This window comes from Bufo bufo, chromosome 4 (genome assembly GCF_905171765.1).
Source record: "Bufo bufo chromosome 4, aBufBuf1.1, whole genome shotgun sequence".
NCBI classification, from domain to species: Eukaryota; Metazoa; Chordata; class Amphibia; order Anura; family Bufonidae; genus Bufo; species Bufo bufo.
In genome coordinates this window covers 619,571,769-619,594,629 of record NC_053392.1, presented here as the reverse complement: position 1 = coordinate 619,594,629, position 22,861 = coordinate 619,571,769, and the positions used below count along the sequence as shown (strand labels likewise).

The following is a 22,861-nucleotide window of genomic DNA, read 5'->3' as shown; positions in this document are numbered from 1 at the left end:
CGGTACACGGCTTACAAATGCTGCAGAGCTTTTAGGTTCTCAGGAAGATCCCATTCTAGGATCATGCGGACCTTCTCTGGATCTATACGGAACCCCGAAGCTGATAGCAGATACCCCAGGAATTGTACCTCCTGTACGGTGAATACACATTTCTCCAATTTAGCATATAACTTATTCGTCCATGAAATCTGCAATTCCTGCCTGACATGTACCTTGTGTGTCTCCAGATCGGGTGAATAGATCAAAAAATCGTCAAGATATATCACCACAAATCTACCAACAAGATGAAAAAAGATATCGTTGACAAAGTGTTGAAAGACAGCAGGAGCATTAGTGAGGCCAAATGGGAAATAGTGACCATAAAATAATAACCTTCCAAATGTCATTCTAAAGAGTGTGTCTTCTGGGAGGAACAAAAATACCAAACTTCAAAAAAGCTAAATTTAGCCAACTAAGAGAGGCCATAGACCTAACTGGGACAAAGTCCTCAAAAATAGAGATGAGCGAACTTCTGTTTTAAGTTCGGCGTCTAAAGTTTGGCTTCCGGTTAGCGGAAGATCCCGATATGGATTCCGAATTCCGTTGTGGTCCGTGGTAGCGGAATCAATAATGACCATTATTGATTCCGCTACCACGGACCACAACGGAATTCGGAATCCATATCGGGATCCTCCGCTAACCGGAAGCCGAACTTTAGACGCCGAACTTAAAACAGAAGTTCGCTCATCTCTACTCAAAAATAAAAATACAGCCACAAAATGGGATATTTTTAAAACCATCCTAAAATCTAATTGTGAGAGGTACATACCTTATGGGAATAAGGCCTATTTCACACGAGCGTGACGGATTGGCTCTGGATGCATTCAGTGAAACTCGCACCATTTTGCAAGCAAGTTCAGTCAGTTTTGTCTGCGATAGCGTTCAGTTGTTCAGTTTTTTCCACACGAGTGCAATGCATTTTGATGCGTTTTTCACGCGCGTGATAAAAAACTGGAGGTTTACAAACAACATCTCTTAGCAACCATCAGTGAAAAACGCATTGTATCCGCACTTGCTTGCAGATGCAAGGTGTTTTTCACTGAAGCCCCATTCACTTCTGTGGGGCCAGGGCTGCGTTAAAAGCAGAATATAGAACATGCTGTGTTTTTCATGCAACGCAGAACTGATAAAACCGCTCATGTACACAGACCCATTCTAATGAATAGGTCAGGATTCAGTGCGGGTGCTATGCGTTCACGTCATGCTCGTGTGAAAGGGTCCTAAAGGGTTAAGGAACAAGAAAAAAACAATGTGGATAAATAGAATTGTAAAGAAAGCAATAAATGACAAAAATAAAGCATTTAAATCACTAAAACAGGAGGGTAGCGAGGAAGCACTGAAAAGCTATAAGAAAAAAAAATAGAATATGTAAAAGGCAAATAAAAGCAGCCAAACTAAAGACCGAGAGATTAATTGCCAAAGAGAGTAAAACTAACCCTAAAATGTTTTTCAATTATATAAATGGTAAAAAGTATAAATCTGAAGGTGTCGGCCCTTTACAGAGTAATGAGGGGGGAGCTGCAGAGAGCGATGAGGAGAAAGCAAAGGTAAAAAATATTTTTTTCTCCACTATTCACTGAAGAAAATAAACTGTCAGATGAAATGCAGAATGTAAAAGTAAATTCCCCATTAAAAGTGCCCTGTCTGACCCAGGAAGAAGTACAGCAGCGTCTTAAAAAGATTAAAATAGACAAATCGCCGGAACCAGATGGCATACACCCCCTTATCCTGAGAAAATTAAGTAATGTCATAGCCAGACCCTTATTTCTGATATTTAAGGACCCTATAATGACAGGGAGTGTTCCACAGGATTGGCGCATAACAAATGTAGTGCCAATATTTAAAAAGGGTCCAAAAACTATAGGCCGTTAAGTTTAACATCTGTCGTGGGTAAACTTTTTAAAGGTTTTCTACGAGATGCTATCTTGGAGTACCTCAATAAAAATAAGTAAATAACGCCATATCAGCATGGCTTCTTGAGGGATCTGTCATGTCAAACTAATTTAATCAGTTTCTATGAGGAGGTAAGTTCTAGACTGCGGTGAATCAATGGATGTCGTATATCTGGACTTCTCCAAAGCATTTGACACTGTACCGCATGAAAGGTTTGTATATAAAATGAGAATGCTTGGACTGGGGGGGAAATGTCTGTATGTGGGTAACAGGCTCAGTGATAGAGAACAGAGGGTGGTTATTAACGGTACACACTCAGATTGGGTCACTGTCACTAGTGGAGTACCTCAGGGGTCTGTATTGGGCCCTATTCTCTTCAATATATTTATTAATGATCTTGTAGAAGGCTTGCACAGTAAAATATAAATTTTTGAAGATTGCACTAAACTGTGTAAAGTAATTAACACAGAAGAGGACAGTATACTGCTACAGATGGATCTGGATAGATTGGAGGTTTCGGCAGAAAAGTGGCAGATGAGGTTTAACAAATGTAAGGTTATGCCCATGGGAAGGAATAATGCAAGTAACCAGTACATAATAAATGGTAAAACACTGGGAAACACTGACATGGAAAAGGACCTAGGAATTTTAGTGAACCGAAAACTAAGCTATAGAAACCAGTGTCAGGCAGCTGCTGCTAAGGCCAATAAGATAATGGGTAGCATCAAAAGGGGCATAGATGCCCATGATGAGAACATAGTCCTGCCACTTTGCAAATCACTAGTCAGACCACACATGGAGTACTGTGTATAGTTCTGGGCTCCTGTGAACAAGGCCGACATAGCAGAGCTGGAGAGGGCTCAGAGGAGGGCAACTAAAGTAATAACTGGAATGGGGGGACTACAGTACCCTGATAGATTATCAGAATTAGGGTTATTCACTTTAGAAAAAAGACGACTGACGTGAGATCTAATAAATATGTATAAATATATCAGGGGTCAGTACAGAGATCTCTCCCATCATCTATTTATCCCCAGGACTGTAACGAGGGGACATCCTCTGCGTCTGGAGTAAAGAAGGTTTGTACACAAACAATGAAGAGGATTCTTTACGGTAAGAGCAGTGAGACTATGGAACTCTCTGCCTCAGGGAGGTGGTGATGGTGAGTTCACTAAAAAAGTTCTAGAGGGGCCTGGATGTATTTTTGGAGTGTAATAATATTACAGGCTATAGCTGCTAGAGATGGGTTGTCGATCCAGGGAGTTATTCTGATTGCCTGATTGGAGTCGGGAAGGAATTTTTTCCCCTAAAGTGAAGAAAATTGGCTTCTACCTCACAGGTTTTTTTTTATTTTTTTTATTTTTTTTTATTTTAACCATAAGAGCAAAGGTACAAGCTAATGGTGATGGACACGTATGTGTGTCATACAACATCACCTTTCAATCGGTATTATCAACTTGCAGGATAACAGGCTGAACTGGATGGACAGATGTCTTTTTTTGGCCTTATAAACTATGTTACCAGGAGTGTTAAATGCTGTATTCCACTCATCCCCCTCTTTGATGCGAATCATTAAATCCATTTTGGAAAACCATTTCGCACCAGCAATCTGATTAAAAAGGTTGGGAATGAGAGGAAGAGGATAGGGGTCTCGGACAGTTATCCAATTTAGTTAATGAAAATCTAGGCAAGGACGCAGGCCCCCATCTTTCTTCTTCACAAAATAGAACCCTGCAGCCACAGGTGAAGAAGAGGGTCTGATATGTCCTTTAGCCAGACTCTCGGAAATATAGTTCTTCATGGCTTGTCTTTCGGGGCCAGAAAGATTATATGACCTGGTCTTAGGTAACTTTGCTCCAGGGAGCAGGTTAACCAGGCAATCATACCGACGACCCCACCCCTTCTCATAGAAAACATCTTCAAAGTCGGACACAAATGCTGGTAAGGGTGTAATGGAGGTGGCTGAGCAACTGCTACTTAAGCAATTGTCCCTACAATGCTCACTCCACTCCAATATCTCCCTGGCCTGCCAATTAACAAGATTGTGCGCTACCGACCAGGGAAGACCTAATACCATACAAATAGGAAGACCTTCAAGGACATGGCAAAAAATAAACTCATTATGGAGGGCCCCCACCAGAAGATGTATGTTATGTACAATGTGTGTGAGGTTTCCCTGATTAAAAGGAGCAGAGTCGATAGCGAATATGGGGATAGATCTAGGTAAAGGACTAAAAGAAAAATCCAGTCAAATTGACCCCCGCCCCACTGTCTAAGTGTAAAGGGGGAATATTAATCATCAATATTTATGCAAATATCGATAATTGATATTCATAAATGGGAGGAGCCATCTAGTGATTACTCCGCCCATTTATGCCTTTATATAATAACAACACACAATACCTTTGCTATACTTTACACTGATCACTATTCTAGCTGCATGCGCCTTACTAAACTAACTATCGCCAATAACCACACGCCACACAGATAGTTATAAACCAAACACAGTATTTATTACTAACAATACACTACGCACGCAATACTAACAATACAGCACTAAATATACAATCCTAAACTACACTACACAGCACAATCCCAAATTCCACCCCACACGCTATCTATATAATACAATAATACATTTATACACACAAATATCAATAACCTACCCGCCTGACTAATCACTGTCCCTATGGGGTACAAGGAGTTAAACACAAGGGTGGCTCTGCAGGGGATTAATACCTGCAGGCCAAGGGACACAGGGTTATGAGTTATCAGGGCAGTGGTAGCAGGGATAAGGCATTGAAGGGGTTAATGGTCAGGACTCTGCAGGGATTTATTCACACACTATATGTCACAGTCTAATATTTGCTTATAATTATATATATCTATATCAATGGAATAGATATATATATTTATAGCAGCACACCACAATATAAGTAACAATACTAACTACACTAACACATTCCCATATTCCACCCATAAACTAACTAGACAATTCACACATACAAGTATATAACAATCCCACCCGTCTGTCCTGTACACTGTCCCTACGGGGTATGACAAAGGGTTATAAGGATTTGTTTGCAGAGCAGAAGCATGCTCTACAAAGGAACCAAGGCAGGGAAACAGGGGTTATTCAGGGTTCAGGGGTCTATGGGGGGTGAACCAGGGGAGAGCAGGCACACAGGGAACCAGGGGTAACCAGGGGAGACCAGGGGTAACCAGGGGAGACCAGGGGTAACCAGGGGAGACCAGGGGTGTCTGTACTCACTGTCCCTACGGGGTTAACGGTGGCACTGCAAGGGAGTGCAGGCCACAGACACTATAGATTCAGCACTGCAAGGGTTACTTGCAAGTGAGTGCTGAGGTTTACCAGGGGTACAGCAGGGATCAGGGACACAGCAGGAAGTGGGGGTAATCAGGGGTACTAATAGGGCCACAGGATCAGGGGTACAACAGGGGAATACAATAAGGCAAGGGTTTGGGGGATCAGGGTGTCCAGTAACACGGCAAGGGTAAATCAGGGCCCAGGGTCACATCACATCAAGGACACAAATATAGGGGTTACAGGACCAGGGGTGATACTTAGGCCTTATCCAGGAGGTCATCATGGAGCTCCTCTCTCCTATGCGTCTCTGAATCTAGTCTGGTTGCAAGAGAGCTCACCTCTGGCCGGTTCGGGGTTTTATAGCCCAAAAGCAACCCCCTCCTCAGGGATGTGACATCATAGTGTCACTGTGACGTATGCCTGCAGGGGCGTAACGATCGCGGTCGCAGAGAGTGCGACTGCGACCGGGCCCGGCGGGAGGGGGGCCCGCTGCAGAGTGCTTGCGGCGGCAGGCGGGCCCTGCGAAACTCATCTGTGCTTGATTCACCTGCGCTGCCTGTGTGCACCGTTCTCCCTCACTCAGCTGCTGCCGCTCCTCCGCCGGGCCCTCCCTCAAGCTACACACGCCCACAATACGCCCACAATACACCCACATGACCACGGCCGCGTGACCCGTCCCTCCGCTCACGCGAGATGAGAGTCTCTGACGTCAGGACTCAGGAGAGTAGACTCTAGGCGCACAGGCGCAGCAAAAGCCCGCCAGAGCAGATTTAAAAGAGGCAGAGCCCCGCCCCCCAGCAGTGTGTGCCTGTGCCAGCACAGATTAGAGGGCTCAGGGCGCGATTCTCCGAGGAAGAAAGAAGAGGACCGACCGACCGACCAACCGACCGACAGACAGACACCAAGGGCGAGCGCTGGGCATTGCAGCAGAAGTACTGCACTCCAGGACCATCTTCTCCTGCCTCACTGCCTGCTGGACTGGTCTATAGACTGGTAGGTAGTGTATTAGTAATGCAATGATTCATCCATGTTGTCCCCTGATCATCCATCCATCCGCCACACCCCCTGAATTCAGACATTATTATCGTCTGAAATCAGGGCTGGAGTGGGGCCGATGGATGGATCATCAGTGGACGGTAATAATTATCCGTACCCACTGTATATCATGAAAAATACCCATTTAAAAGAAATGGGTATTTTGACACTTGAGGCCACAAGGAGACACGTTATACTGTATGAATGCTGCCAAGTGCCACTGACTCGGGGACTGCTCTGGAGTGGCACCTGGCAACTACCTGCAGCCAAGCCTATCCTCACCATCAGAGGCTCTAGTGAAGACCAGGTAGTTGCTTAGTCACGCCCCTCCAGAGTATAGCCAGTCAGTGGCGCAGTGGGTCCACACCCGCTGATCTGTAACAGTAACTGAGGCACTCCTGTTATTGTCTTGTACGTCTGTTACCTTGTATTAAAATTCCCTGGCCCTTGATCCATTTCGCCTGTTTTCTTTATGCCTGATGTCACAAAGGTGCGCTTAGGTCTCCGGCATGTGACGGGTCTGTAGGCTCAGTTCGGCTCAGGTTTGTAACAAATCTGTCCTTTTCGTTCTTCTGTACCAATAATGGAGTAGTGTCTCCCCAACAATTGGGGTGTGCCTCACTAGTGAGTTCTGTATTTCAGTTGGAAAAGAACTGTTTTATGCCATTGTTGCCGTTTTTTCAATCTCAAAGTCTTTAAAACTCAGGCAATTTTCATATTTAATTTGCAGATTAAATAAATTTGTGTCGCAGCAACTAACCTAATCCACCATAATGTCGTCTTACCATCATATGAGTGGCTCACAAAAACGCAAAAGAAAAAGGGAAGATGAGAAAAAAACTCAGAAACTCCCAAAAATAAGCAGCTATTTTTCACAGGCTGCTGGTGCTTCTGGTGGTTCTGCAACTACTGAGACCATAACTGGTCAGTGTGAGGACATAAGTGAGACTGAGAGACCTTCTACTAGTACAGTTATTGAAAGCTCTCAATCGTTGATGGAGGAGGATAGTATCCACAGTGAAACATGTAGCTTCAGTCCTAGCATTGAAGAAGTGGAGCCGCATACAAGTGCCAGTATATCTGAAGTACAAGAAAGTTTAGAAAGTGAAGATGCTGGCACTGTCTGTATAGAACGTACTTTACTTGGAGAAAAGTATGTTACAGATAGGGGACATTTTCCCATTACAATAAAAGACCCCAACATAAAAAAATGTATTCTTTCTAATGGCCCCTGCAGACCTAACGGGCCATTTCCCAGAGATAACGATAACAGGTGTTTCTCTGAGAAGTACTATGACAGAATTACAAAAGCAGGCCATAAGATTCCTGTCATGTGGTTATGCTACTCTCCAAAGCTAAACGTTGCTTATTGCGAGCCATGCTGGTTATTTGGTGATCGTAAAAGATTAGGCTTTGAACCTGCATGGGCTAAAGGAATAAAAAAATGGCAAAGGCTCTCAGCAAAAATACAGATTCATGAAGCTTCCCAAGCTCACATGGACGCTTGTATTGTGTATGATCAATGGAGGAGAAAAAAAAACATAGATGCAGAGACTGAAAGACAAATTTTAAAAGAGAAAAACTTTTGGCGACAAGTCCTTCATCGAATAACCAATGTGACCTTAACCATGGCAATGTCTAATCTAGCTTTCCGTGGTCATGTCGAAAAAATAGGCGAGAGTAATAATGGCAACTTTCTCTCTATTGTAGAGCTGCTCGCAGAATATGACCATGTTTTGAAGGAGCTACTCCAGTTACCGCAGGGGACAGCTAAATACCTAAGCCCCAAAATACAAAATGAAATAATAGATATCCTTTCAAAAAAAGTAGAAGGCGGCATTGTGAGTGAAATTAAAGCCTCCAATTTTTATTCAATAATTATGGACACAACACAAGATGTTTCTAAAGTTGACCAATTAAGTCAAATATTCCGATATGTGACTGTAAGCAGAGACAAAACCCAAAGGGCAACTGCTATAGCTATACAAGAAGCATTTTTAGGTTTTCATGTCGTAGAAGACCCTAGTGCTGCAGGACTTGAAAATGACATTATAAAATGTATAGAAAGTAGAGGTTTACAGCTATCAAAATGTCGGGGGCAGGGTTATGATGGTGCTGCCACCATGAGTGGAGTATACTCGGGTGTTCAAACTCGCATTCAAAAGAAAGAAAGAAATGCCTTGTACATTCACTGTGCAGCCCACAACCTTAATTTAGTTCTACAAGATGCCGTGAGCCACGTACCTGAGGTGTCAAGATTTTTTGAGGTGATACAGAGTTTGTATGTTTTTTTTGGAGAAAGTATCACCCGATGGTCTGTTCTTCAGTCACTAACCACTGAATCCTCTGTGACCCTAAAAAGACTGTGCCCAACACGATGGTCATCCCGTTATGACTCGCTGCTTGCCCTACGCTTTCGGTTTGTTGATGTCCTTAAAGCACTGTCTAAATTAATATTGACTTCGACCAAAAGTAAAGAGAGGGAAGAGGCCAGGGTCCTTAGGAATAAAATTGAATCTTTTGAGTTTGTCTTCCTACTTGTTCTACAGAGTAAAGTTCTGGAGCATATAAATGCAATATCAAAGGTTCTGCAGTCAGAACATATGGATCTGTGCAATGCAGCCCATTTAATTCATAATGCCATTGAAGCTCTTAGCAGCTACAGGAAGCAATTTGAAGATGCTAAAACAACAGCTATCAAACTTGCTGAGAAGTGGGGAATTCCTGCAATGTTTGTAATTAAAAGAGTGCCCAAAGTAAAGCGCCATAGTGGGGAGCTATGTTTGGACGAAAGACTGCAAGACCCAGAGAAGAGATTTAAAACTACTATTTTTTATGCTACTTTAGATGTAATAACATCCCAGTTATCAAGCAGATTTGGTAGCATGAACACTGTAGTTGAAAGATTTCGGATCATTCAGCCACGTGTGCTGGTGACTGAATCAGAGGATAACTTGTTTCAAGCTGCACTGCAATTTCAGCATTATTACCAAGATGACATATCTTCCGATTTCGCAGGGCAATTGGTTAGTTTTCGGAGCGCACTGCAAAATGAGATCTCTGAGCTCCACACAGTTAAAGATTTGGCACACCTGCTTATAATTGACAATGCTGCTTTGTCATCTACCCTACCGGATGTATGTACAGCTTTAATACTTTTCCTCACATTACCAGTGACGGTGGCATCTGCAGAAAGATCATTTTCCAAATTATCTCTGATTAAAAATTACTTGAGAAACAGCATGTCACAACAACGGCTTTCTGGCCTTGCCCTTCTAAGCATTGAGAATGAAAGAGCAAGAAAACTGGACATTCCAGCTATTGTTGACAAATTTGCTGAGTCTAAAGCGAGACGGCGCAACTTCTAGTAATATGTATTTTGCGTAAGTGAGCAGTTTGTTGGGTACAGGGAGTTATATTATCAAAGTTCATACTAACCCAGTTCAATTTATTCAACTTTGGTTGTACTAAACAGTTAACTAGTTTGGTTCTATTTTAGCTGCCTTCTTTTTGGTAACAATGATGCAGATTAATAAACAATTCTGATGTTGTTAGACTCTAAAACACAACGACCGCCTTTGAACTATTTGAATACAGCACTGGTTTCTGCACAACAAAAGCTTAATATCAAAAAGAAGGCAGATGTTACCAACATCAAAAATACTTAACATAATTACTAAATGCTACCATCTCCTTTCCTACAGTGAGAACAAATTGGTTCCTTTCTACTTGATGCCTCCTCGTTGGACCTGGCTGGTTAATTTTGATGTTTCATTTGGATTTCTGTTCTGGTTGAGAAGCACAACTCGTGCTTATTCACAATCAAATTTTGGTAAGTAAAAAATTTATATAATTTTATATTTAACATATCTAATTATGCAACTTAATAAATGCTACCATCTCCTTTCCTACAGTGAGAACAAATTGGTTCCTTTCTACTTGATGCCTCCTCGTTGGACCTGGCTGGTTAATTTTGATGTTTCATCTGGATTTCTGTTCTGGTTAAGAAGCACAACTCGTGCTTATTCACGATCAAATTTTGGTAAGTAAAAAATTTATATAATTTTATATTTAACATATCTAATTATGCAACTTAATAAATGCTACCATCTCCTTTCCTACAGTGAGAACAAATTGGTTCCTTTCTACTTGATGCCTCCTCGTTGGACCTGGCTGGTTAATTTTGATGTTTCATTTGGATTTCTCTTCTGGTTAAGAAGCATGACTCGTTCCTTTTCACATTCAAATTTTGGTAAGTAAAAAAATGTATATAATTTTATATTTAACATATCTAATTATGTCACTTAATAAATGCTACCATCTCCTTTCTTACAGTGAGAACAAATTGGTTCCTTTCTACTTGATGCCTCCTCGTTGGACCTGGCTGGTTAATTTTGATGTTTTATTTGGATTTCTGTTCTTGTTAAGAAGCACAACTCGTACTTATTCACAATCAAATTTCAGTAAGTAAAAAAATTTATTATATTTGAAATTCTTATCTAATTAGGCACCAAACTGACAGCCAATATTCTGTGATTATTATATTTTTTAATTGTAGGTGATTTACCAAGATATGGGTCAAGAAGCTTTATGCCTTATGTGGAGAATCTTTGTTCTGGAACGCTTTTAACATTTTTTTCTATATTTTATATGGTAACATTAAAAAAAAAAATTAAAACCCCTATCTCCTTCTATTTAATATTCAACTACAACACTTTCAAACCGGGAGGGGGTGGAGTCTTGGCGGGGGTGGAGTCTTGGCGGGGGTGGAGTCTTGGCGGGGGGGCCCCAATTTAAAGTTTGCCCTGGGGCCCATAGAACTCTAGTTACGCCACTGTATGCCTGCCTACAATCCCCAGAGTCCCCCCCCCCTCCCTAGTCCCAAAGATGCTGGGAGTAGTGGGATGGAGTTTTAGCCATGGGCAGAGGTGTGGAAAAACAGGTTCTCAGGTTCTTGATGTCTGGTTAGAAGGTCCCCTCACAAACGGTGCCAAAGCGTCTGATTGCTTTGGGCCTGAACAAAAGGGGACTAGATGCTATTCAGCTGTTATCCTACAGGCTATAACAACTCTGTAGATAACAGTTGGAATTGCATATATGCATATATATATCCACAGATGCTTGGGGGCTCATCTATAAACACATACAAAACTGGGGGTATGAATGGGCAGCAATAAGCCCACATACATACTGTCATGCTGACATAAGTGTATATACATAGACACGTGTGCAAATACATACACACATATCTATATATACACACACCCTCGCATATATCTGGGGCATACAGGGGACATATATAAGGGGGCACATATATATACACTAATATAAGGGGGATTATAAGGGGGCACAGCTTCCAGGGACCACATATTTCCCACAGGGGCCACCATGAGCCCCTGGGGATCACCATGGGCATCACCCCATGATGCGGTGGTTAATGTATGCATATATATACCATACATGCCCGCACGTGTTTGCAGGCATGCATGGATATATATGCACACGTCTCAACCGTTCCTCAACAATCCCCCTGTTGTCGGAATATAATACGACAATATAATGGGGGAACGGGTTGAGATATGTTTGCCCCCCTTCAACCCCATCTTTGGTGGAAGTTCAGGAAGAACTGTAGTGCACACTGATCTTTAGGTACTTAGACATCCCCAATCCAGCTTCCTCCGACCTGCCCTTCTGTCTTCTTCTTGACATCTTTAGGATACCACACACCCACAGTCTCTTGGTTAGCTGGTCTTTCTTTAACAGTCTTAGTGTCGGCCACCCCCACTTTGGAGTGACCACACCCCCACAGTCTCTCGGTAATTCTGCCGATCTTCAGGTATCTTCCCCCCCCCCCCAATTCTGGAGCGGGTTCACCCTTACAGTCTTTGTCCCAACTTTCTTCTATCCAACGTCTGTTTCCATCTTGATGTGTGCGGTTCTCCCGTGGACAGATTAATAGGTCTTTACAAGGCAGGTCAAACTCTTAAGCGGTGATGTCATGGTACCTAAATTCTACTGCGGAGAACACCTCCGTCACACTACACCTCCAGCCCTTCCCTTAAGAACCTCACCGTTCCAGGGTTCAAGGTGGCAAATGAATGATGCCTGTCCCTATCGTGACCTAACCTTATCCCCATTCACACAAAATACATGCCACATCCCTCCCAACACCACCAAATTCCATTAAATGTGTGTACCCATAGAGACTAATGCAACCTGGCATATCTCTACACCTCCAAAGACACAGGTAGGTCGCAGACCCCTGTGTCAATGGGAAACTACTATAGGATGCAAATGTGTACAGCCAAATAATAACTCACCGCAATGCGTTGGGCGAGTTTCCCTGGGTATAGGCTGTCACACATTTGTACCTAAAGTTTCTATGGGTACACAATCAACCAACATAATCAATCAATAAATACAATGTGCTATGGGGTTTCAGGGTAGTACAAGTTATACGTCCCGAACCCTCATAGGAAACAAAGTGTGTCTATACAATATTTGGCTACAGGAACAATGTTTGAGTTATGTCCTGAGCCTCCTCCTCCGGATAGTTCTGTAAAGTTCTGTCTGGTTCTGGTGTATTTGGTCAGTAAGTCCCTTGACCCTCAGATTACGATGACCAGAACCAGAAGAAGTTTCACTGGGTGAAACAATTGAATAAGTTCTTCCACCCGAACGTCTCCCAAGTCTTCCTCCAGAGCCTTAAATAATGCTCCCGCTGGATTGTGGCACAGTCTTCTCTAGAACACCTCTAGGCAGAGGTCGCTTAGTTGCCAAAATCCAGTGGGATCCTCTGGAGCTTCAAAACAGTGTCAGGGGGAATAGCTGGCCTCTTCTGTGGCATCTCCTAGGTTTTTCTTCCGCTCCATATAAAAATCACACCTATGGCAGAAGAAAATACCAGGCGCTCCCAGGGGAGATTCTCCCCTAACAGTGCAATTAATGTGAAAATTCCCAGCCCCAATACCTTTGACCCATGGGTAGAGAAAGGTATTGGGCTGCCCTTTATCTCACAGGACCCCTCGTTATCCCAACACTGGTGTCTGAACACCCTACCTTCAGAGGATTGAGTCCTCTGCTGCACATCCCTCTGCACCAACAGATAAGGATGGCCACCCTACTAGGTTAGGATAACTGGAGTTCTGTGGACAAAGCACCATCTTGTTATTGATGGCACCGCATCCCTGTCCACTCATGTGTACCCAGGCTGATTTCCCCCTGTGATCCCGTCTTGTGGAGGCCCGCAGAACCAATGGCATAGTCATGCCCTGGTTCCCCAGGACCCCACAACACAAGAACACGGTCCACACTCTGCTGCCCAACACTCTGCGTCCAATCCCTATCAGAGCTGTGCTACCTGACCGGACTAGAATTAAGTGCGCAGCACAACATTACACCAATGTTGTCTGTCCGCCCCAGTCCCCAGCGCAACACAGTCCTACCGAAAACCTTGAGCAAAACAGTGTTATCTGTATCGATCTGAGACCCTGGCTGCCCAGAATAATATCACATCATCCTTTGTGTAGGATTTCCCGTGTGAAATTATCTGCTCGCAAGCCTATACGTTCTCGATCCACAGTATAACACTGTTCCACTGCAATGGGACACAGAATGAAACAGACAGCAGATGGGACTTACACCACTACATAAATCAGCATGGTAGAACACATCCGCAGACAAGGACTACCACCATCAACATCAAGAAAAACTCAAACAGATAACAAAAACACACAACATGGACATACACAGGGAACAAACGGTGTAACAAATCGTACAGGGGTGTCAAATGTTGCCTAGCCTAGCCTGGCCACTCTGACCCCTCAGCAGCTGGTGATGCTGCGAGAGGTAACCCCGTTATGGCCAGTCTGACTAGACCCTACTGCACAATTTGTTACCTGGCTGATACTGTTGGACACATTGCAATTACCTGCACAAGGGCAATTCCTTGCAATGTGTCCTTTGTTCCCACACCTGAAACACGTGACTTGGTTTCCTGTCCTGTGTGTTATGTTCCCATCTGTTTCGCAGTGTCTCGCTATGTGACCTAGGCCACCACATGCAAAACATCTGATGTTTGCTCTGCATGGCCCAGGTCCATCTACACTGCATCCGTGCTCCCTTCTCCTGAATTGTTCCATCCTCAGGGACGCACTCTTCACCACAGTTGTTTTTCCCAAAGTCAGGGAAAAATCTCTGTTAGTCTGGACCGGCTTGACCTGATGATCAGACCGGTCACAGACTACTCTCCCCCCTTGTGGCCCTGCACAGGGCAACATTTTGGGAGATTCCGACCTTGGCTTTACGGAAAAAGAAAGGGCAGGCACCAACTTGGTGATAACCTGTTGCATGCCAGACATTAGCTGGGACCTTACAGCAACCTGAGCCTTCAATTTGGCTACCGTCACGTCAGTAGAGGCAGTCCGCTCCTTGAAGGCTTTGACTTCAGTATAAGACTGAGTCAACTTAGCCTCAATTTCCTCCTTCTGCCTCTGCAGCTCTACCAACTGTGACTCTATCCTAGCCACCTGCGCATCTCGGTCAACAGTAGACTGCACATTCTCTGCCAGCTGCGCCTGCAATGTCGAAACCTGGTCCGAATTACTGGCACAGCACTGGCAGTGAATGGCCGGAGGAATTGTCTCCGTTGACCGAGACACCAGCGCAACTTCCTTTGGCTTACAGATGCTAGCCTCAAACGTATGAACGAGTTTGGCTAGCATCCGAAGCCGTTTGGTGGCCTTGTTCAAAACCGTCCGTTTGTTAACACAAAGCTTGTCGTAACTACAAGCCTGTGCTAACAAATCGGACCACAGCATTTCTGCTGACTTGTATGTAGTGGGGAGGATGGGGTTAAATGTGCTGTGTCTGCTCAAGTGTTGCAGTGTGGGGAAGTCCATACTCACCGTTTGATGAGTGTCCATCTTCTCCTTGGCGCCGTATTTCGCAGCTGCTTGGAAGAAGTCCATTTTCCCGGATCGCCTCTTCCCGACCAGCCCGACTTGTACGCCGCTCCCACGAAGATGGATCTCCTTCAGTGACGTGTGCTCTTCTCCCTTGCAATCACTTGAGCGATGCTTGTTGGTGCTGTACTTTTCCGTGTCTTCTTACCCCAGCAACGGTGACCGTGTAAAGCAAATACAAAAGTATTAATTCACAGAACAATTATATATTCTCTGCAAAAGATTTTGTTTTATTTCTGGTACTCTAAGGGAAGTATCGCTTCTCCTGTACGAATTATCGGGTCCTAGACGCTCAGACACTCCGCTGACCGCGTCTCTCCTGCCCGCTAATTCACAGTACTAGCGACCCTCAACCTTAAGACCAAAAATAAGCGCAAAATCCACGCAGTGGGCCTGGCTCGCCAATGTAAGGGGGGAATAATAATCATCAATATTTATGCAAATATCGATAATTAATATTCATAAATGGGAGGAGCCATCTAGTGATTACTCCGCCCATTTATGCCTTTATATAATAACAACACACAATACCTTTGCTATACTTTACACTGATCACTATTCTAGCTGCATGCGCCTTACTAAACTAACTATCGCCAATAACCACACGCCACACAGATAGTTATAAACCAAACACAGTATTTATTACTAACAATACACTACGCACGCAATACTAACAATACAGCACTAAATATACAATCCTAAACTACACTACACAGCACAATCCCAAATTCCACCCCACACGCTATCTATATAATACAATAATACATTTATACACACAAATATCAATAACCTACCCGCCTGACTAATCACTGTCCCTATGGGGTACAAGGAGTTAAACACAAGGGTGGCTCTGCAGGGGATTAATACCTGCAGGCCAAGGGACACAGGGTTATGAGTTATCAGGGCAGTGGTAGCAGGGATAAGGCATTGAAGGGGTTAATGGTCAGGACTCTGCAGGGATTTATTCACACACTATATGTCACAGTCTAATATTTGCTTATAATTATATATATCTATATCAATGGAATAGATATATATATTTATAGCAGCACACAACAATATAAGTAACAATACACTATTACGGTACTAACTACACTAACACATTCCCATATTCCACCCATAAACTAACTAGACAATTCACACATACAAGTATATAACAATCCCACCCGTCTGTCCTGTACACTGTCCCTACGGGGTATGACAAAGGGTTATAAGGATTTGTTTGCAGAGCAGAAGCATGCTCTACAAAGGAACCAAGGCAGGGAAACAGGGGTTATTCAGGGTTCAGGGGTCTATGGGGGGTGAACCAGGGGAGAGCAGGCACACAGGGAACCAGGGGTAACCAGGGGAGACCAGGGGTAACCAGGGGAGACCAGGGGTAACCAGGGGAGACCAGGGGTGTCTGTACTCACTGTCCCTACGGGGTTAACGGTGGCACTGCAAGGGAGTGCAGGCCACAGACACTATAGATTCAGCACTGCAAGGGTTACTTGCAAGTGAGTGCTGAGGTTTACCAGGGGTACAGCAGGGATCAGGGACACAGCAGGGAGTGGGGGTAATCAGGGGTACTAATAGGGCCACAGGATCAGGGGTACAACAGGGGAATACAATAAGGCAAGGGTTTGGGGGATCAGGGTGTCCAGTAACACGGCAAGGGTAAATCAGGGCCCAGGGTCACATCACATCAAGGACACAAATATAGGGGTTACAGGACCAGGGGTGATACTTAGGCCTTATCCAGGAGGTCATCATGGAGCTCCTCTCTCCTATGCGTCTCTGAATCTAGTCTGGTTGCAAGAGAGCTCACCTCTGGCCGGTTCGGGGTTTTATAGCCCAAAAGCAACCCCCTCCTCAGGGATGTGACATCATAGTGTCACTGTGACGTATGCCTGCCTACAATCCCCAGAGTCCCCCCCCCCCCTAGTCCCAAAGATGCTGGGAGTAGTGGGATGGAGTTTTAGCCATGGGCAGAGGTGTGGAAAAACAGGTTCTCAGGTTCTTGATGTCTGGTTAGAAGGTCCCCTCACAAACGGTGCCAAAGCGTCTGATTGCTTTGGGCCTGAACAAAAGGGGACTAGATGCTAATCAGCTGTTATCCTACAGGCTATAACAACTCTGTAGATAACAGTTGGAATTGCATATATGCATATATATATCCACAGATGCTTGGGGGCTCATCTATAAACACATACAAAACTGGGGGTATGAATGGGCAGCAATAAGCCCACATACATACTGTCATGCTGACATAAGTGTATATACATAGACACGTGTGCAAATACATACACACATATCTATATATACACACACCCTCGCATATATCTGGGGCATACAGGGGACATATATAAGGGGGCACATATATATACTAATATAAGGGGGATTATAAGGGGGCACAGCTTCCAGGGACCACATATTTCCCACAGGGGCCACCATGAGCCCCTGGGGATCACCATGGGCATCACCCCATGATGCGGTGGTTAATGTATGCATATATATACCATACATGCCCGCACGTGTTTGCAGGCATGCATGGATATATATGCACACGTCTCAACCGTTCCTCAACACTAAGAAAACAGAAATCGTCTCAGTTTTATTACCCGAAACTACCATAGCTGGCAAAACAAACTGAGACATTCGTATGAAGTAGATGCATACACCCAGGTTGTCATCCTCCGCACAACCTGGGGTCAGTAGTTTTCTGAAGGTTGTTTCTTTTTGGGTACAGATGGACAAGCTCCAATGAAATGACCCCTCTGACCACAGAAAAAACAAACCCTTGTCTTACGGCAAGCCCCAGGAGGACCAACCTGACGAGTGGCTCCCCCTAGTTGCATAGGTTCGTCTGAGTCAGAATAAACAGACTCCTGCCTGAGACTCCTCAGCCTATCCCTAAGGTGTCTATCTATAGCGACATAGCGGCCTCAAGGGATATATGAGTCTCATATAGCGCAAGCGCATCTTTTAATTTCTCTGACAACCCCTGGCAAAACTGGCTCCTGAGAGCTGGGTCATTCCACCGAGTATCCATGGCCCACCTTTGAAACTCTGAACAATAAACCTCTGCTGACCGATCTCCCTGCTGAAGCCACCGTAATCTAGACTCAGCTAGGGAGACTCGGTCAGGGTCATTGTATATGAGACCCAGGACCTCAAAAAACTAATCTACCGACCAGAGGGCCTGGATACCAGCTGGCAACGAAAAAGCCCAGGATTGAGGATCCCCTTGAAGAAGGGAGATAACAATCCCCACGCACTGTTCCTCATTACCATAGGAATTTGGGCGCAGTTTGAAATATAATTTACAGGCTTCTCGGAACACCACAAATTTGTCTCTCCCTCCAGAAAATCTGTCAGGGAGAGCAACCTTAGGTTCCGGATTGACCTGGTTACCCATAGCAACCACTGAGCTCGAGGTCTGCTGCAATTGCTGAAGGACTTACGCCCTCAATTCTGTCACTTCAAGAGACAGACCTTGCACCTGCTTTGCCATAGCAGCAATAGGATCCATAGTGGATCTTAAAAAAATAAATAAAATTTAAATAAATTCAAAATAAGGGCCAGATATAATATCACGTCTGATTAGGCAGGTAACAGATGTGCGGCGCAGAGAGGAGGGAAGAGGAGTACCGTTCCACTAGGGCAAGAGAGAAGTGGTGACCCCTAGCTCACCTGGCACCTGGCTGCCCTGACATCCCTAGACGGCTGCTAACCCATATACGCCAATCACGTGCCTCGTCCCTGGCTTACCCTGAAATAAGCCCTAGGTAGTGAGAAGGGCAGTGGGAGCACTAGTCCTCACCACTGACACCTAGGGTAACAACAGGGAAAGGATAAACAACACAAACACAATCAACAATCCCCGAAGTGAGACAACAAACAGGAGAGAACCACAGATCTGACAGCACCAGTTCCAACAGCTCCACAGCAACTCCAACTCCACCAGAGGGCAAAATAGAAAATCTGGAAAGAAGATCTATATCTGGCAACAAGGGAAGCAGAAAGGGAAACTATATAGTAGCTAGAAGTGTCTGACAGAGAACAGCTGAAAGGAAAAGCTACAGATCCCTAAATGGCACAAAAAGGATAGCAAACCTAAGCAGGAAAACCTGGACCGGAATCCTTTCCCACCTACTAGGTCATGAAGCGATCTCTTGAGAAACTGAGTGAGTAGCCACCCGCTGCAAGCTTTTGACCCCAGGCACAACAGGGTCAGCGATAGGTCGTGACACTCTTGTGACAGCTTGTCACTGTACCATTCACAAAGTGTAGGGTAGTTCTGTATTGACTAGACACACCTGCCCACAATGTAACACCACCACCAAAGGCTCATCAGGTGACAACAGTGGCTAATGCATAGTGCTCTTCTTGACGTCTCCAACATCGTTGGCGGCCATAATTTCTGCTTAGCGTTAATTGACTTTCATCAGTGAACTGCTGTCACGGCCTTTGCTCTGTGCGCCGTGACACTTGTGCCATGCTTGCGGTTGCCGGTGGCAACGTGTTGCTGTTATGGCATGTGGTGGCAGTGTCTCGGCTTTGGCTGTGTGCTCCGTGACATGGTTGCCACGCATTCTGTTGCCGGTGGCAACGTGTTGCTGTTTTGGCATGTGGTACCTGTTGCCTTTTGCTTGTGTGTGCAATTCCCCTTTTGGTTGTTTCCCTTCCCTGTCTGGTGTGCGTGGGGTTAATTCACTAGCTGGAGCAAAGTGGTGAGTTGGGTGTGGTCTCACGTCTTTGGCTTGGAGACTGAGATCAGTTTTGGTTTGTCTGCCTTGCATGTGAGATGCTTGCTCTGTGCATGGATGAGATCTGAGGGCCATCCAAGTTTGACATTGATGTTCTTTGCAATGTCATCTGCGATGTCATACTGTGTGTTTCCTCCTTGTCTTCCTTCCCCTCCTGGTGTGTTGTTTATGGTGTGGGTTTGAGTTGGAGGTTTGTTGTACGTCTTGTTTGTTGTTGCATGTCTGGGATGTTGTTGGTGTTTGTCCCTGCATGTGTGCAAGACGTTTTCCTTGTGTGTGTTGTGCCTCTGTGAGGGGGCTGGTTTCCCAGAGGGGTGAACCATAAGTCTGTATGCAGCGCTGCTTGGGGCTGCCATGCACTGTGTGAGCATGGGGGGCTCTGGCACAGTTGGTATGCTGAATTCCTGTGTGGGTTGTTTGTACTGTGACCTGCTGTGTGTTCAGGCTCCTGTACTCATGCACGGGTTCCAGTTGTGGAGGGTTCGGCAGGTAAGTGAGTTGTCTTGTTGTTCTTACCTGCCGATCCTCTAGCTGTGTATGGGCTTCCCTTTTCCCTGCTGCTAGGCCATTTGAGACTCCTGTTCATCCGTGTCTGGGAAGAACAGGTCGTCTCTCCCCTGCTCCTATGTGAGGGATTATCAAGGCGACTCAGGGCCAAAGGTATCCTGGTATGAGCCGTCCTACCATCCAGGTCCACTCATACAGTGAGGCGTTAGGGTGAGGATTAGGGACGCAATAGGAGGTGACCTGCTCCCTGATCTCGGCGTCCTGGCCTAGCTGCTTCCCCTTTATCCCTTTACATTGTATGGTGGGGGGTTTTCCCCACTCCCCACCGTGACAGTATGTCCTACAAAGGCTCCTCTGTTGGAGCCTTCGGTAGAGGGCCCAGCATGTGTCGCCTGCCATTTTCTGGTGTGCATGCTTATACTCCGGAGGGAGGGTATATGGTGTGAGATGCTGTTAACAGTGCGGTTCTCTGTGACAGGTGTTGCAGTTGGTGTGAACTGGCACTTGTGTTTGTGTCTCCCCTTGTCCATGTCTCAGTGGTTCGTTGCTTGTGTTGTGTTGCTGGCTGCATTCCTTTGGTGTTCTGGCTGTGTGCTGGTTGGGGAATGCGTGCTGGCAGCGACCTTGTGTTAACTGGGTCTGAGGTGGAGACAGCGTTCAGTGTGGTCTCTCCGAACTGTTTGGTGGCTGGTGCCCTGGTTACTGTGTGTTGCTCCAGGGGCTGGCAGCAGTTCTGGGGAGACTCCCTTCCACTGACGCTGAATCTGCTACTTCTTTTTTTTTCTTCCCCTCCCCCTGTTGTTTATTGGGTGTTCCGTTTAGTTTCAGTTGGGGGGGCTTTGAGGGGTGGGAGTGTCACGGCCTTTGCTGTGTGCTCTGTGACACTTGTGCCATGCTTGCGGTTGCCGGTGGCAACGTGTTGCTATTATGGCATGTGGTGGCAGTGTCTTAGTTTTGGCTGTGTGCGCCGTGACATGGTTGCCACGCATGCTGTTGCAGGTGGCAACGTGTTGCTGTTTTGGCATGTTGTGGCAGTGTCACGGGTTTTGCTGTGTGCGCCGTGACTTGCTTGTCATGCATGCTGTTGTCTGCGGCAACCTGTTGCCTTTTGCTTGTGTGTGCAATTCCCCTTTTGGTTTTTTCCCTTCCCTGTCTGGTGTGCGTGAGGTTAATTCACTAGCTGGAGCAAAGTGGTGAGTTAGGTGTGGTCTCAGGTCTCCTTATATAATTATATATCATATACACTCACCTAAAGAATTATTAGGAACACCATACTAATATGGTGTTGGACCCCCTTTTGCCTTCAGAACTGCCTTAATTCTACATGGCATTGATTCAACAAGGTGCTGATAGCATTCTTTAGAAATGTTGGCCCATATTGATAGGATAGCATCTTGCAGTTGATGGAGATTTGAGGGATGCACATCCAGGGCACGAAGCTCCTGTTCCACCACATCCCAAAGATGCTCTATTGGGTTGAGATCTGGTGACTGTTGGGGCCATTTTAGTACAGTGAACTCATTGTCGTGTTCAAGAAACCAATTTGAAATGATTCGAGCTTTGTGACATGGTGCATTATCCTGCTGGAAGTAGCCATCAGAGGATGGATACATGTTCTTATTCTGTTTACGCCAAATTCGGACTCTACCATTTGAATGTCTCAGCAGAAATCGAGACTCATCCTACCAGGCAACATTTTTCCAGTCTTCAACAGTCCAATTTTGGTGAGCTTGTGCAAATTGTAGCCTCTTTTTCCTATTTGTAGTGGAGATGAGTGGTACCCGGTGGGGTCTTCTGCTGTTGTAGCCCATCCGCCTCAAGGTTGTGCGTGTTATGGCTTCACAAATGCTTTGCTGCATACCTCGGTTGTAACGAGTGGTTATTTCAGTCAACGTTGCTCTTCTATCAGCTTGAATCAGTCGGCCCATTCTCCTCTGACCTCTAGCATCCACAAGGCATTTTTGCCCACAGGACTGCCGCATACTGGATGTTTTTCCCTTTTCACACCATTCTTTGTAAACCCTAGAAATGGTTGTGCGTGAAAATCCCAGTAACTGAGCAGATTGTGAAATACTCAGACCGGCCCGTCTGGCACCAACAACCATGCCATGCTCAAAATTGCTTAAATCACCTTTCTTTCCCATTCTGACATTCAGTTTGGAGTTCAGGAGATTGTCTTAACCAGGACCACACCCCAAAATGCATTGAAGCAACTACCATGTGATTGGTTGACTAGATAATTGCATTAATGAGAAATAGAACAGGTGTTCCTAATAATTCTTTAGGTGAGTGTATAGATCAGTTTTGGTTTGTCTGCCTTGCATGTGAGATGCTTGCTCTGTGCATGG

The 22,861-nt window shown here is 45.1% G+C and overlaps 2 protein-coding genes and 1 long non-coding RNA gene across 5 annotated transcripts in view; 1 reads left to right on the top strand and 2 right to left on the bottom strand.

Moving 5' to 3' along the window:
- Positions 1-22,861, bottom strand: part of LOC120999677 (gastrula zinc finger protein XlCGF57.1-like) — a 354,101-nt gene that overhangs the window by 88,089 nt on the left and 243,151 nt on the right. The gene's annotated exons all lie outside the window — the stretch shown is intronic.
- Positions 1-22,861, bottom strand: part of LOC120999684 (gastrula zinc finger protein XlCGF57.1-like) — a 78,917-nt gene that overhangs the window by 43,082 nt on the left and 12,974 nt on the right. The window lies entirely within an intron of this gene.
- LOC120999749 lies at positions 5,799-10,957 on the top strand. 3 transcript variants are annotated; one of them, XR_005778611.1, is made up of 4 exons: positions 5,799-6,253; positions 10,000-10,127; positions 10,631-10,758; positions 10,854-10,957. It is a non-coding gene; the product is annotated as an uncharacterized LOC120999749 (long non-coding RNA). The 3 variants fall into 3 exon arrangements; XR_005778610.1 differs by lacking the exons at positions 10,631-10,758; positions 10,854-10,957 and adding an exon at positions 10,210-10,316; XR_005778609.1 differs by lacking the exons at positions 5,799-6,253; positions 10,000-10,127 and adding an exon at positions 10,506-10,547.